This window comes from Lates calcarifer, linkage group LG13, assembly GCF_001640805.2.
Source record: "Lates calcarifer isolate ASB-BC8 linkage group LG13, TLL_Latcal_v3, whole genome shotgun sequence".
In the NCBI taxonomy this organism is placed as follows: Eukaryota; Metazoa; Chordata; class Actinopteri; family Centropomidae; genus Lates; species Lates calcarifer.
This window is the reverse complement of record NC_066845.1, coordinates 21,676,850-21,692,705: the sequence shown is the minus strand read 5'-3', so window position 1 is coordinate 21,692,705 and position 15,856 is coordinate 21,676,850. Positions and strand designations below refer to the sequence as shown.

Genomic DNA, 15,856 nt, shown 5'->3' with positions numbered 1-15,856 from the left:
CACCCAGAGCAGCAGCCATTCAATAGAGAAGCCCTCTACTTTCAATGGTCTGAGCTTAGACCAATCACAGCCCCCCCTGCCCCCTCTCTTCTCTCAGGCTGTCAGCCTATCAAAGCAGCCCTTGCTCCACACATGACTCTATGTGTTGCTGTCCGTCAACTGCCTCATATATAGTGCATGCAAGAAAATGTGGAGCAGTTCAATAACTCGCATCGTAGCCAGGCTCTTGTGTGAGTGTGTGTGTGTGTGTGTGTGTGCGTGCGTGTGTGTGTGAGTGAGGGTGGGGAGGGTGGTGTGGAGGGGTGCCTGGGGGGGGTGCATGTGGGAATGCGTGTGCTTGTTTATCTATGTAGAAGCACGGAAAGAGAGAAAGGGGGAGGGAGGGTGAGGGAGAGAAAGAGAAAGAGAGAGATTTGTAAGGTACTTGTATTTGCAAACTACTGGCTGGGTTCCCACTAGAGGCAGAGAGATCAGACTGAAAGACTGTGTGTCAGGAGTGTGTATCTGCAAGTATGTGTGTGTAGGAGAGACGCAGAGCGAGGAACCCGTTCAATCCATTTCAGCAGCAACTTTTCAGCCTATCTACACGAGATTTCTCCCCGAATATGGAAGCTTTTCGCTCTCTTGTGTTTGATTTGTTTCAACCATCTTAATCACCATAGACTGACGGTGCCGAAGTTTTGGTCACACTGTGGGTAAGTATCTGAACTGCTCGTTCTCTGAGTCTTTTCATTTCCAGCTTCACTGATTAAAACACTTGCCTTTACCATTTTCCCACTTGTTCTAATTTTAAACCACTGCATGAGTCATTTAAAAATACTCCCTTCAAAATCTCATAGAAAAACTGGTTTTCTTCTGTTCTGCCAAATATTCATTTGTAAAAGTGCTTCTGTTATAGCAGGAACAAAAACATTTTTATGTTCATGATGTGTGTGAGTGTTTGTGCTTGGTACAGTTTCTCTACAACTATGTATGTCTGTGTGTGTGTGTGTGTGTGTGAAACCAGACAGAGGCTCTGTGTGTGGGAGAGTTTTGAAAAGGATGTATGTGCCAGAGACGGAGAGATTGTGTGCGCCGGACAAAGTGTGCCAAGTGTGAAAAGTGTGTGTGCTTGTGTGTCTGTGTGTGTGTGTGTGTGTGTGTGTGTGTTTTTTTTTTTTTTTTCTAAAGCTTGGTCTGTGGAAATGCGGACTGCGGTAGCCAGTAGCGATGTTTAACTGGGAGGAACTGAGCCAGACAGTAGACAAAAGAGAGCAGGGCCGTCCAGACAGGGCAGGTCAGCCATTAGAGGCAGCGGCAGAGGGACAGGTCAGCCAGCTGCTGCTCCGCTCCACGAGGGGAGGGGATACCCCGCCTTTAGCATTAGGGTGAGGGTTAGAGTTGCGGTCGGGGTTAGAGGTGATCATGCTTCACTTCATGACCGCCTCTCAGAGCACTCACCTTGCACCTCGCCTTCTTTGAAAGGCCCATGCATGCTTTGCTTTATGAAACTCAGGCAGTTGAGGCACAGTTGAAGGAGCTAAAAATAATTCTCCTTGCATCATTTGTGAAAATCTTTCAGCTGCAGTTTGCACACAAATTGTGTGCCTTTTTTTGGTTCAAAATCAAAACTGCAAAAAGCTGATGAACTGAGGTGAAGGGAGGAAAATACAGTATAAAAAGTGTAAATGTAGGAGGTGGTTAAATATAGACAGCGACAAAAGAGGAAGAGTAGGACAGACTGTAATTTTCAGAGGTTGTTTTTTTCTATTCCCTTTTCTGTTGGTTTTCCCCGGCAGCTTGCGTGGGGGTCGCTGAGTATGGAATGTATTTACTGACAGGAAATGCTGGCCGTCCCTGTATTTCTTTTTTTTTTTTTTTTTTTGCCCTGGTCTGCTTTTGTCCAAAGCTCTTAATCCACCGCAAAAAGCTGAGTGCGTGAGTGCGTGAGGGAATAGCAACAACCGAGAAAAACATTGTCCCTTATCACAGATGGCTGCTGCTGCTGCCGTAGTCCCCCCTTCAAAAAAAAAAAAAACATTCACAGACAGCACAAAGGCTTAACAACAGGACGGGCAAACAACACACACACAAATAAGTCTGGATTGATATCTGAGTGCTGGTGATGTCAAGAAAAAGCTGCTGTCTGAAGCTACACTCAGCTGCTATTGGAACGGTAAAACAAGTGTCTTCACCCTAAGTCACGATTTCAGGTGAAAAAACAAAAACAGCCCAGGCTGTGCAGTTGAAAATATTAATTAAAAAAACCTCAGTATGTGTGTACATGTAGCACATGTCTGAGGCTCATAGAGTGAAAGCAGAGCACAAGTCATTCTTTGAAATGCCTGTACATGTAGAGTCTTGTTACCCAGATACACATCTCAGCCCTCATCACCAGCAATGTCTGGCAAATGGAGTCATACACTCCATAGCCAGTCAACAGAGCCTTTCCATGAGTTTGTCACTGAAACACAGGCCACTAAACTCTGCTCTTCAGCTCACATACAGCTGCTACAAAAATGTTTTGTCTCCAGATGAGAAAAACACCCTGTGACAGTACAAACTTTGCAGATTGATTACAGGTAGCCAAAGTCCTTTGTTGACAAATGATAACGCTTGGACTCTGTGGAGGTGAACTTGAGAGATTTGCTATGCAGTATTTTGGAAACCTTGACAGTTTTGTGAGGTCCAATATCACTTATTGATCAGCCAATGCAATCTGGTGAGTTTCAGAGAAGGCAGCAGTTGTGTAAGTGGCTCCTGTGACCCTGCACCTTGGCCCAGCCTGGCCTGAGCTGAGGTCTGGATGGACTTTGGTCCCAGGCTTGGAGCTCTATAAGCCCCTCTGCACCCCTTGCTCCCTCCCAGCCCTGTGTGTGTACCTGGATTTGAATAGAAACCAGACAACGATGCCCCCCCTCCCGCCCAAGTCACCACTCCCGCGTGGGACAATGAGGATTTGTTAGTGCTCAGCCGCAAGCCTGCTGACACAAAGCATATAGCCTCCCAGCCCCAAGCCCTGGAGTGTAGCAAGCTGAAGCACAGGCAGGCAGGACACCAGCAGGGGGGCCTGGGGTAGGGATTGGAGGGAGGACAGGGGAGTGGGGGCAGTTTGCAGGGTGGGATTAGCAGACAAGAGCTCTGGGCTGGGGGATGGGGGCCTGAAATGAACAGGAAATTACTGCCTTTGATGAGGCAGAGGCAGATTCGCACAGGCTGAACTCCTCCGGGCCTCTTCCCCCAGCCGTAAAAAACCTGTCTGAGCACAAAATGTCAAAACACTTCAAGGCCCCCATGTGTCACTTCCCTCTGGCTACGATGGAGTTGTTAAGTCCGTACACAGGTGCTAAGCAAACACTCGCAAAAGTTTGCACTTTTTTTTCCACCATCACAGCTTATTGTCCCCTCCCCAACCTTTCCCTTCCCTTCCTTCCTTCAAACGTCAGCCCCTGACCATGTCATGGGAATCCTATTAAGTACTGCATCCATCCAAGCCATTTTCACCCAGTGAAAAATCACAGCTCAGCCCATGCTGCACTGTGGGGAAACTACATACCCTGACATTTATATTTAGCCTTCTGCATAAACATTTCAAAACCCACAAGGGCGTGGAAAATATTATAAATATAGTGGACATTGCATCAGAGGAAAAGGTGCAGAGATGAGGAGATAAATGGAAGTGTAAAATCAGGATTTATCATGCTTTCAGTGAATTAAGATTTGTCTTCATTAAATACAACAAAAGGAAACTAGCATGCCAGTTTGCACAAGATATTTGTTGGGACCTTTAGCCATGTTTGACTCAAACAGCAGGAGGAGGGAGCCCTTTGCTGGTCTCTCTTTTTTTTTTAGCAAGATTGTTTCTTCACAATTAAATGATGATTCAACGTATTACAAGAGGACTGCATTCTTTCCACTGACACCCACTACATTTGAATCTCTTACATGTTTTGGATAGATAACTCCCTTCGTTCCATGTGTGTGTTCCTGAGTGTGAGGGGAAGATGTTAATGTGTGTTCAGTGAATATCAGGGTCGATTAGAGAGTCCCGTCTGGTTGGACTACAGCAGATTAGACAGGCGGAGCAGATACAGGCCGCAGGCTGGTCGTCTGGCGCTCTGACCCACATTGCTCTGATGTGCACGTCACTTCCCATTATGCTGACAATTAGACACCACATCAGCTGAGTGGGCCGTGATCTGCATACCCTCCCCACAGGCGAGACCTCGCTCCCCCTGACCTCATGCTGTCATACACCAACCTTGGCCGTCCCGCCGCCTGGCTACAGGAAGTGTTGGATGAGTCACAGTGAGGCATCGTCATCACGGCTCTTGGTCCTAACTATGCGGGTGGTAGATTTGTAAGGCAAGCAGAATGCTGACCTTGATGCTAAAATACTAATATCTAAGCTTCAGGATGTCAAGACAAATTAGTAAAAGCTTGTGACAGAGCATCCTCTGTGCTGTATTTTTAGCCAACAGCAGTGTGTAACTAAATTAGTATCAGGTCTCTGCATTAAAGGCTGTCCAGGACAAACATTCGGATTAACAGCTTTAATATTTGTCAGCATCATTTGTCACCACGATGATTTGGACAGGGTTTTAATATTAGCTGGTTGTTTATCCATGTTGTCTCTCTGCAGCTGAAGTAATGCCATGACTAGATCCAGTTTGTCAAGCAGTTTAAGTGTCCATGATGGACAGCTTTTCAGCTGCAGTTTCCAACCTTCTTCTTCAACAACCCGCCCTCTGCAGGTGATGCTGAATGGGACCATTTGGTGAAAGTGCAGAAAATTTCCAAAACGCAATACTGAATTTGATCTCTCAATCTGACACTTCAACAAGTACTTGGACCAAAAATACATGTACCCAGGCAGTCTATCACTGGTGCGACTGTGCATGCACACATACTTGGTGGTTCGGCAGCTGGCTGACAGAGACAGGTCTGTTTGCGGGCTGCCTGAAAGATAATTGGCAGCTATGGAGTGAAAAGCAGGCTCAGCAACAGATAAGGGCCATGTGGAAAGCTCCATAATCAGCACGGATTAGCAAATGATAAATCATGGGTTCGCACAAGTATGCTGTCACTGCTGGAAGAGCCAGAGAGAGGTAGGAGAGAGCGGAAGAGGAGAGATATGGAAAGAGTGGAATAGAGAGCATGTGAGAGGGAGAGAAGAGAGTGAATAGTAGGGAAGATGTGGATGTTTTTGCTGTAATTCAAAAGAAAAACACAATAATACCATCTAGCAGGTCAGCAGGAGAGGCAGGCTGAGAGGGGGAAATGAAAAGAGAGGAGAAATTAAAAGCTCTGCCAACACTCCAGCTAATACAATCTTCTGCCTGTCAGATTACCTTCTTTAATCCAGAAAGGTTTAACGCCTCTTAGAAATCTGAAAGGAGACATGAATTCAGCAGAGATTTTCCTCTGCTAGAGAAGAGGAAGGTGCTGGGGAGGAGGGTTAAGTCTCTGAGCAACTCTCCAAAGCACTGGCCTCAACAACTCTGCTGCATAGTCGTCAAACTGTTATGCAGAGGATCAGCCAATTCAAAACACTGCAACGTTTGACTTAAACATCCCCGACTTATACCACTAGTGTTCGTCTACCGTTGAGAATCGTGCATTTATGCATCTCTAAAAATATCATACTTGAGCTCTGCGTGTTTTATCCACAGTGGAGTGAACGGTCGCCTGTCTTTCATAAATACAGTAGGACAAAAAGATGAGCTTAACGTTGGCTTAGGCAGAGCTGATCAGGTCAACAGAGCACAAAGCATGGTACGCTGCGTTAAGGACACAGTGTCCCTGTTGGTGTGACGCAGCAGCATGCTCCCATACTGTGATGGGGCAGAATGCTTCGGAGAGTTTGTCACGCAAAAAACCTAAGTAATATGACTGTATGGGAATAAAATGTAATTGTAGACAAAATATGGAAAGACAATAATGGCCCTGTTTAGTCTACCAGGTGTAGCAAGGTGTTAACAAGGCCAGGACCAGGACAGGGTGACGTGGCATTGGAAGGTGCTATGGTTAACATCAGACAAATGGCAAAATTAGGCAACTCAAGGTATCAAACTTTGACACTTTGTTATTTCCCATTGTCTTTTGTGTGTATACTGCTGCACTGGTGGCACCTGGAGGATTATTTTTTAGGGTGCGCCTCAATTTTGACACTAAAATTAGATACTTTGCCTCTTCCAACAACCTGCTCATATTCCCTCTCTTTCTGCTCAGTTACTTTTGCTTAACACACCAGCAGCATCATTTAAATCAGCTAGGTCTGTCTGGCCGCAAGGTGGCACAGACAGCATCTAGGAAGAATAAAGGTCGATCAGTATCCAGGTCATTCCCATGCTGGCTCACCCTGCTGGCTCCCACTGATAACGGAAATGTGAAACCAGAATTGCTGCCTATGATTTTCACTCCTCTGCTTCCCTGCTCTGTGCTATTTCTAAATCTCTCAGTGTGAGGCCTGCTCTGTGGGTGGGGTGGGTGCAGGAGTCAGAGGGTGTTTTAAGATGATGATGATCATGATGATGGCCTGGTTCTCTGCTCCTTGCCGTTTATTACTCCAGTCCAGGGTGCAGTGAGTTTGAGCACAGGGCAGATGAGGGAAATGCTGATCTCTGTCCTCATTGATGCTCCCACCACTGCATTGCGTTGATCATGTGCTATAAGTGAACACTGTTTAACGTTGTGTCTGGGTTTCCTTGAGGGCACATTTGTTTGTGTTTGTCAAGATATTTCTGCTGTGCTTTAACAACTCAATTAAGGCCCAAAGATTCAAACTGACTGTTTCCGAATAATGAAATATGATGTTTGGAGCAAGAATTTTGACTGTGAGCTTTGACAATGTCAGTCTTCAAAAGGGGCCGCGAGTCTGACCTAGGGATAAAGTCTGTTGAAGATAAAAAGTGGCAGCAGGCTCCAGAGAAATGTCATGGTTAAATCCAGAAGACAACCACAAAGGGCTCTCTCATCCCGCTTTGTTAGAGATCCTCAAAAGTGCTGCTAAAAGAGCCCAGGATACATATTCATCAGTCTCAGTGCTCATGACTGAAATGAGCCGACAAAGCTTTGGAGAAGAGAGAGGAGTGTGACGTACAGTGCAGTTCTCTCAGGCATGCTGCAGGAGTGGATAAGTCAACTAGAGCCAGACTTTTGTGACATGATCAAGTGCAGTGATGCCGGGTTCAAAGGTGCACAGCAGAAAGAGAAGAGACAGAGAGACAGGCAGGGCAGACAGCCACGTCCATCAAAGCTGAGGAGGGTGAGGATGCTAGATACTGCAAAGAGGAAAGGAGAAGATGGAGGGAAAAGGTAAGTCATGAGCACTGATCGTGGTATGTCAGAGAAAACATTATGTCACTATCCAGAGAGAGTCACTGACTACTGCTGAGAGAAGAACAGGTGGATGGGTGACAAATTAAAGGAAAAACCTGAAAAATTAGTGGGGAAACAGACATGACAATGACAATGCCCCCTACCACAGGGCACGAGGAGTCACTGAATGATGTGCTGAGTATGAAAATGATGTGAATTATATGCTGCGGCCCTCACAGTCACCAGTTCTAATCCCAGTTGAACTCCTATGGAAGATTTCTCCACCACCATCATCAAAACACCAACTGAGGGAATATCTTTTGGAAGAATGGTGTTCACCCCTCCAGTGGAGTTCAGAGATTTGGAGAATCAGCGTCGAAGCACACCAAAGCTGTGTCTGGCTGAGACACTTTATTTTGGTTTTTCCTTTAATTTGGCATCTCTCTATAGATGGGGGATGGTTCTACCACAGTTAAAGTTGCAAATGAATCCCCTGGAGTATTATTGGCAGAATGAGCCATGGAACATGGAGTCAGGGGCCCCTTTTACACAGTCTGAACAAGGCAGGAATATTGCACCATTACTCCACCTCGTTGTTCTGTATTAAAGGTACAGAAGTGGAATTGGGGGCTTTGCTCTCCCACCTTTAAGCCAGCAGTGGAAGTATTCACAGAGCCAGTACGCAAATGCTGACAAATGCTGCTGTGTTAACATCACACAGTATAAAAGCACACACCAAGGCAGCATTAAAGCTTTGTGTGGATCTGAGTTAACAAGCAAAGGTTTGGTGATCAAGGGTCTTCTAAATGAATAAGGGGCTATGGTGTTTCTAAAAAGGCTTGGTGTGCTGCCTAAAGGAGTCCCTATACAGGAGGAGGGTCAGCCTGGACACAGATTCAGCCAGTATGGCTTTCCAATGATTTTGAATCATTTTACGCTAAGGCTTGTCAAACCATGAAAAGTGCTGTAAATATTCCATTGCTTGTAACAGGGCAGGGTCCTGCTGTTTAGGGTTCTGTATGCTGGAACTGAAGGTCTTGGGAGCTGGTATTTTGTGCCAATATTTAGTATCTCTAAAGATAAAAACACAGTTAGAATCAACTGACCTTTGTCACATGTCATCCCCTTTTCTTCCTGACCATAACTCCAGTCTGTCCTACTTTCACTGTCAAATAGAGGCAAAAACATGCCCAAAAAAATAAAATAATAATAATAATAACCATAGCTGGATTCATGGGGCTTTACTATAATGATCATTATCAGGTGTGCTAAATGTATGATAACATAATACAACTTATGCATTTGCACCACAATTGCACAGAACAGTGCCAATACATATATAAGCATTAAATGACTTAATGCATCCTACAGTATGTGGTGAATGATACAGCTGCTGCTCGGCCATTATTGGTCCCTTATTTATCTAAACCTAATTCATGTATAGACTTCCACATTTTAACATCAGTGCTGTTAAATCACATTCCACTTTGCAAATATGTGACAACAAATGTAGCAGTGAGACAGCTAAATATGACACAGCAAGACCCAGCTGCACGCTAAATCTTATTATAAACTTCTTAATTTGAGCAGATATTAAAATGTCCAATCTGACTTAAAGCCTGTTTTGTAACTGACACAGCAATTAAGGCATATTTGTTGAATTTGATTGAGTTTGAGGATCACTCACGGCACAAGTGATTTTAGCGATTTAATCTTCCCGTGCACTTCCATTAGGAATTGTCTCACAGTACCAGCTGATTGTATTAGAATAATAATTGTCAAGAGACATGATGGGATGGGAAAGTGTGTGAGAGCATACACTGGCAGCCTCCCAGCCTGAGTATTTTTGAACAGGCATCTGAGCTATGCTGGGAGTGTCAGGTTAACTGTGGGTACAGTTATGTGAGCAAAACATTTGTATTGTCAGAGGAATTGGACAGATATTAGGCATGTTTTGAATGTCCAGCAGCAGCAAAGGGCGTCACGTCTTTCCTCATCATATTTTGTCTCTCTGTGCCAATCTTGTCATAGCCTATGAGATTCTGTGAAATGAGCATAATGTAAAATGAAAAGTGAAAGAAATACATTTTCCCGTGAAAACAGTTGACAGGAAACAGTAGGTGGTTTTATACTCTTAACAGTCCAGTGGAATGTCAGGGTGTGGAGTTTAGGGGTTTTTACATGGGTGGATATATTCACCTTCCAATCCAGAGACTCAAAGATAACTTCCTGACTAAACATTTTCAGTTCCTGACTAAGATTTTTTAGGTTCTATGAGAAGCTTAACCAAACCTAGCTGTCAAATGTCAACTCTAACAGAAAGAATCAGTGTGTACAACACTGAGTTCCTGTTTGTGGTACACAAACTCAATTCCCCTGGGGTCCTAGTCTGGGAACAGATTCCTGCATCAACCAAGTCTTCACATTTTAGCCAGCATTTAGGTGCTTTACATTTCACAATGCTTAATCTTATTTGAAGAAAAACCACAGCACCACTGTTGCACTGATAATTCTGTATGAGAGGATCTACTTTTTAGTCATGTCTAATCTTATCCCTGACCTCAAGTTCACCTTTTCACGCAAGAAACAGTTTCAGTTCAATGCTGTGTCCAAACAAGGCAATCCTAACATAACTGAAATGTATGGTACACTGACTATAAATTTTTGAGCTCATTTTGCAGAATTTTGTGCATCTGTGTTGCAGTGGCCTTGTTTCAGGCAGCACAGAGTCCTGGCTACAGACCAGTCAGCTATGCAGGCAATCTGACAGAGAGTACACTGTGTGCTTCTCATTGTCCAAACCCTGGAATGTGCTGACGACGCAGGGTTCACACTGGTTCAGTCACACTGTTGCACTCTTCACTCTGGCCCTGTCAGGCTCTCCTGCTCACCCAGCTATTTTTACACACTATACTTTTGCAAGTTTGTCAGTTATGCAAAGTTTCTGGGGACCACGCCAACAGCGGTATTATCAAGGACCCCAATGCGGAAGTGCAGCCACACCTCAAACGGGCGAATAAGTCGGCATGTGGCACGTTAACACACATTTCCCATAAGTTCTCCCAAGTGCAGGGAGAGCGGAAGTCAACCCAGATGAAAAAAAGAGGGGGGAGAGAGGGAGAGATATTTGAGAATGAAAAAAGCCTCTGTGTGTCTCGGGCATGCAGCCAAACAGTGCAAGTGCCAAGAAGGAAAGCCACTGAAGCTCAAGCCAGAGGGACTGAAAAACTATTGCTTCCCACCTGGTCTATGAGTGGAAACACAAAGAGAAATTAGGAAAATGTGGGAGAATTTATTCCTAAAATAGCCAAAGCCAAAAGGTGCATCTAGCTGGAAGAAGCTTTTCAGAGATGAGAAAAGAACCACATCTGTCCATGGCTTGTTCTCTGACGTAGGAATACCAATGTAAGACAAAAGCTATTGCCCAAAAAATCCTTTTTACCAGTTATTTATCTGTTTATTAAAAAGCCTTCATCAAGCACCATGTTGGTTACTTTGACTGAAAGTGAAATGTATTTTTAAGACAAATTCATCTAAAGAGTTGTGGGGTTTTGTTTGGAAGAAAGCACCATGAGAACGTTGATGTTGATGACAATACTTCATGGAACACATGAAATTGAGAAATGTTTTAGTGTTATATTGTGGTAAAAATGACGTATCCTCTATGGTCGGTGAACTGTGTCAGGGCAGGAGAAAGTGAATTGTGCCTCTCTTCCCAAAGTGATCATTCATTATGCAGAGAGCAGGAGAGTGTGGCTTCCTTCTAAGAGCCTGCAGTGTGTAGAGAACAGAGACAATCTGTAGATCCAGTTCTCTCATTTTCTATCTGATTGACCTAACAGAACACAAATCCTGCAGAACTGCAACAAATCTCTACAATGAGCTGCATCGTACATCCACTACCTCCCTAACAGGTTTCAGTACCTCTTCCCATCAAAACCCCAACCTACATAAAATGCCAAAATTCGATGTGAAAAGAGGATGCAGAACAAACAAAATACAGAGTTCCAAATCTCTTCTTCTGTGTTGAGGGAAGCGGGAAAAACAGGGGAGAGAAAGACAGAAAAGGAGAGACAGACAGACAGAGAGAGCATTAATAAAACATGACTGCATGATTTTCCAACCTCAAAGAGGCGAACACAGGAAGGCGCACTCCCAGAGCAGTAGCTGAGGTTCAGCGCAGGGTAAAGGGAACAGTAATCGCTAACTAGCTCAACACTGCAGTGCACTAGTTTAAGCTGTGGGGCACAACGGCATTCTCTGATCACACTTGCACCAATTTTCCTCCTTCCATGAGCCAGACTGACATCGTCTTCTGTCCTTTTATTCATGCTATTTCTGATTCTTTTTTCCTTCTTTTTGTTCTTCTTCTTGCTGCAGGCTGAAGATGAGAGAAGTGCAGGCACAGCGGAGACAGATGAGAGTTTTGTTAGTAGTTCTGCAGAAGGTGAAGATGATGACAGCGATCATGGCGTTCACCACGTCTGCAGGGCTATTTAAGGAAACCCACACCTTTGCATCAGCGCCTCTCCTCACTCCTACTGGCTTCTCATCAACGTCATTTGAACCTCAATGCCGACATGGGTGGTAACACGTCTTGGCATGGAGGTGCTCCACACAGGCCAAGAGAAACAAAAGCAGACTCTCACTCTCTCTCACACACACACACACAAACACACACACATAGGCGTGTGATACTCACAGCTTGCAGCTATATCTAGCTTGTCTTTCTTGGTGCCATTAGCATTGCAAAGTTAGTATTTTGCACCCCACCACCACCACCCCCCCAATCTGTTGACAGCTGAGGTGGACATATAAGACACTGACAGGTCTGGCATCATAGCATGCTTAGAGAAAACCAAAATATATATTTAGATTTGAATTGCAGACATTTTAAATGTATGTGGTTTGGATAGGAGCCAGCACACGAGGGACAGGCAAGTGTTTCTGTGATTTTCCATGTGTCTGAGTCAAACTGCAGTGACAAAGAGATGCCGAGGAAGAATGACAATAAACTAGGAGGTTTGAGTTTTGTTTCTTATACGTCACGTGTTGATTTTCTCTAGCTGCCATCAATCAAACAAATCAGTTGCGAGACACACAGCTCTCCCTGGTGCTCACAGTGAACATTCAACGCTGTCGGTGAGTTTGAGCTCTAACCGAAACCATCGACCGTTGACTGTACCCTGAGGGACACCACGGCACACATTATTGTCTGGAAACCACACATCATGGAACATTTCAATTCTGCTCATATTCAGGGCAAAATGCAAAACCAGAGTCTATGCATGGACTCTGGATCAAACCTGTGCACCTTCAGTTAGACAGACTCTGGGACACCTGATCAGCTGTGACACAGGAGGAATTCAGTCTTAAGGCTGCAATAAACATTCATTGCTGTCGGTGGGTTTACATGAGAATAACTCACTGATCAATGAATGCAGACTGCGGTTCAAACACCTCAATTACCAGCCAAGGCACCAACAAGACCAACGGATGTGTACCAAAAGACTTGATGCAACATGCTAATGAAATTTGCATGTTGCATCAAGAAATTAAGATTTGCATGGACACAGCTCTATTACCACTAGCTGTCCTTCCAACATTTAAAGGCTAATTTCACCCAAAATATAAAATAAAATAAAACATATTTTCTCACTCAGCTCCAGTGGTACCTGGACACACAGACGGTTTGGGGTTTTTTTGTCCAGATTTTGAGATATTTGCCTGCCAATCTAATGAAGATGAGCACTCAAAGGAAACTCCAACAACAGTTTTTATGAGCATTATATCTTCAGCAGAAGGATATCCAGAATAATAAGAACATTTGTTACTGGAGAGAGGTGTTTTTTTCATTTCATACTGCTGTGAGTGTCAATCAAAATTCAGTTAAATTGCATTGCATTAGAATGGAGGCAGTAATCTCAGAGACTGATAAATGCCTTAATCAATTTATTTACAACACACCTTATATAGCTCTTATATGACTTCTGACCATTCCTCAAAGCATGCCATAGCGTTTTACGTGTCTTAATAGGTTTTTTTTTCTTCCAGACAATGAGCAGTTTCATCTTATTACAGTGTGTGAGTCAGGTCATCAACCAAAGTGTAAACTGGTGGTCCAGCACAGATTGACTTGAAATGTCTGCATTATATTGCCACACAGCAATAACATATCTCTGACTGACCCTGAAGACATGATGTTCTCTATGATGAGTAACATCATCAGCCTTGTTTCAAGCCTCCGCATGTAGATTTTCAAACTATGTGAATTTGAATGGAAACCAACAGCAGCCTGACATGTGGGTAAAGGCAGATTTTAAAATCACAGCAGTATGCTTTAAAGAAGTGTCAGCAGTAATGTAAGAAGCTGAATGTTGTTGGAAATGTTCTACTAGTGCTGATATAATACCTTTGTTTTGTTACTTATGTCAGAAAAAAGATACAGAAATATGTTTTTCATTCAATGAAATCTGTTTCTGTAAAACAGTTTGAAATACTCATTATACACCAGTTTTTGATACTTGGTGCTACAGGAAAATTCCACAACATACAAAAAACAATGCAATACTATTTTCTCACAGTACAAATATTGATAAGATATTGGCACAAAATAAATAAGGATCTAAACGTATTTATATCAATTCAATAAAGTTATTGAAAACTTTTATTAGCATTTGTTAAACATTTTGTTTACTAAGGCTTAACTGGTTGACAATGGAAAAAAGAGCTATGTATATCAAGATGATACTCATAACATAAAAACATGAAAAACATGGTTCCAAAATATCTGATTAACTATTTTTCATTGGTAAAAGACAATCATAGCTAGGTATCTCGACGAATTTCAAACCTTTTCATTTTCAATAACTTAATAGGTAAAAATACATTTTTATACAGAGCAGAAGTACAGTGGGATAATCTGCCCACTAATTTGAAAGTAGAGTGTTTCACAGAACACGTTTAAAGCAGCCTTAAAGAAATGGTTACAGAGCACCATGTAGTATATTTTTAATTTATCATTTTAAAGGTTTGTAACCAAGAAAATTGAGTGGTGAAATAGCTACTCACCATCTGCTATTTATTTATTTGTCATTTTAATTGTATTTTCTACGATGTTTTGTTGTTGACCACAGTGGAAATAAACCCTCAGGCTTTACTATGTTTTTATTCCTCAGTGATTTGATGTGTGTAATGATTGCAGTCCAGTGTTTTATGTATTTTTCGATCATTAAATAAATTCAATCAATCAATTTGGGTTGTCATCACATTATTCCTGATGTTTTAGGACAAAATTGAATCAGTCATTCAGCACTGGCCTTGTATAGACACTAAAGACTGAAGCTTCATAGTCAATTTAGCTGACAGTCTATCCACAGCAGGCAGGTAGGAGGTTCATCAGTCTCCCCACAATGACCCACATGTTCAACTCCATGACCTTTCTCTGATTCGCCATTACAAACTGTGACTGTGTCCACGACCTAACAATTAGATTCTGTTCTTGTATGTTAATGTTGCTGCTTGGCACTTCACTTGGGTTGAAAATCCATCTACTGCAAAAAATGTGAGGTACACTGGAAAACTCTGTGGGCTGTGTTTCATGAAGCTACTGTTCTGTTGCCATATCCACAGATCATATATATATATATATATATATATAGTGAAACAATCTGTGCCCACAATTCTTGGGAAGTTAATCAGCATCATAACCCCATTTCAGTGTGTAATTGGAGGAGATCTCAACATATGGAAATAATCTCACAGTAATTGCCTTGTGAGGTTATGTTAACATGCTGGGAAATTTCAAACACATTGATGTTTTCCAGCCAGAGCAGACCCCAAACGTTTTATTTAGAGTGGAAAAGTGTCAATGAGAAGTAGTCCATGTCACCTCTATGTTGCCTTTTAACTGTCTTAATAAGGAGACCATTAATTAAATTAACAACAATATTTCTCGTAACAATCAATCTCAATATCGTATCTAGAAAACTGGAAACGCTAGACCAAAACCATTATTTTAAAAACATCAATTTGTTTCTTTTCTTATTTAATAGATTTCTACACACAGTCACACTCTGTGAAACAACCTAGAATTATATCAAATAAAGCTCCTTAAAGTCTACAGCTTATTAAAGCTCTCAGAAACTATGATATAATACTGACTTTAAATGAGGGATTAATCTACAAATAAATGAGTGAGTGACTAAATTAAATGTCAGCACAGGGTTGCTTTGAGTTAAGCAGTATATCTACAGAGACCTGTATGTGGTGGATGGATACTGTTTTCTACATATATCAGGGCCACACAAAAGTCTGCTTGTTTATCCCTGTGGAGTTGGGCTTTGTCATCACACACTGTGAAGTTATAGGCACTGACACTGGGAACAGCGTGACCCACTTCTCCCTGACCTGGAAACACTCTGCAGGCTGACCCCAAGTCTAATGCCAATGCGAGTTGCATCAAGCGAGAAAAAAGGGATGGTGAATCAAATCTGGGCTAATCATGAATTATAAAAGCCTAAAATGATAAGAAAGCACAGAGGTCAGCAGCAGCAGC

At 42.8% G+C, this 15,856-nt stretch overlaps 1 protein-coding gene and 1 long non-coding RNA gene across 2 annotated transcripts in view; one reads left to right on the top strand and one right to left on the bottom strand.

Moving 5' to 3' along the window:
* The window catches only part of nr6a1a (nuclear receptor subfamily 6, group A, member 1a), a 79,193-nt gene that overhangs the window by 44,729 nt on the left and 18,608 nt on the right, over nucleotides 1–15,856 (bottom strand). The window lies entirely within an intron of this gene.
* Nucleotides 251–14,552, top strand: LOC108878700 (uncharacterized). The gene is made up of 2 exons (XR_001960256.1): nucleotides 251–695; nucleotides 11,680–14,552. It is a non-coding gene; the product is annotated as an uncharacterized LOC108878700 (long non-coding RNA).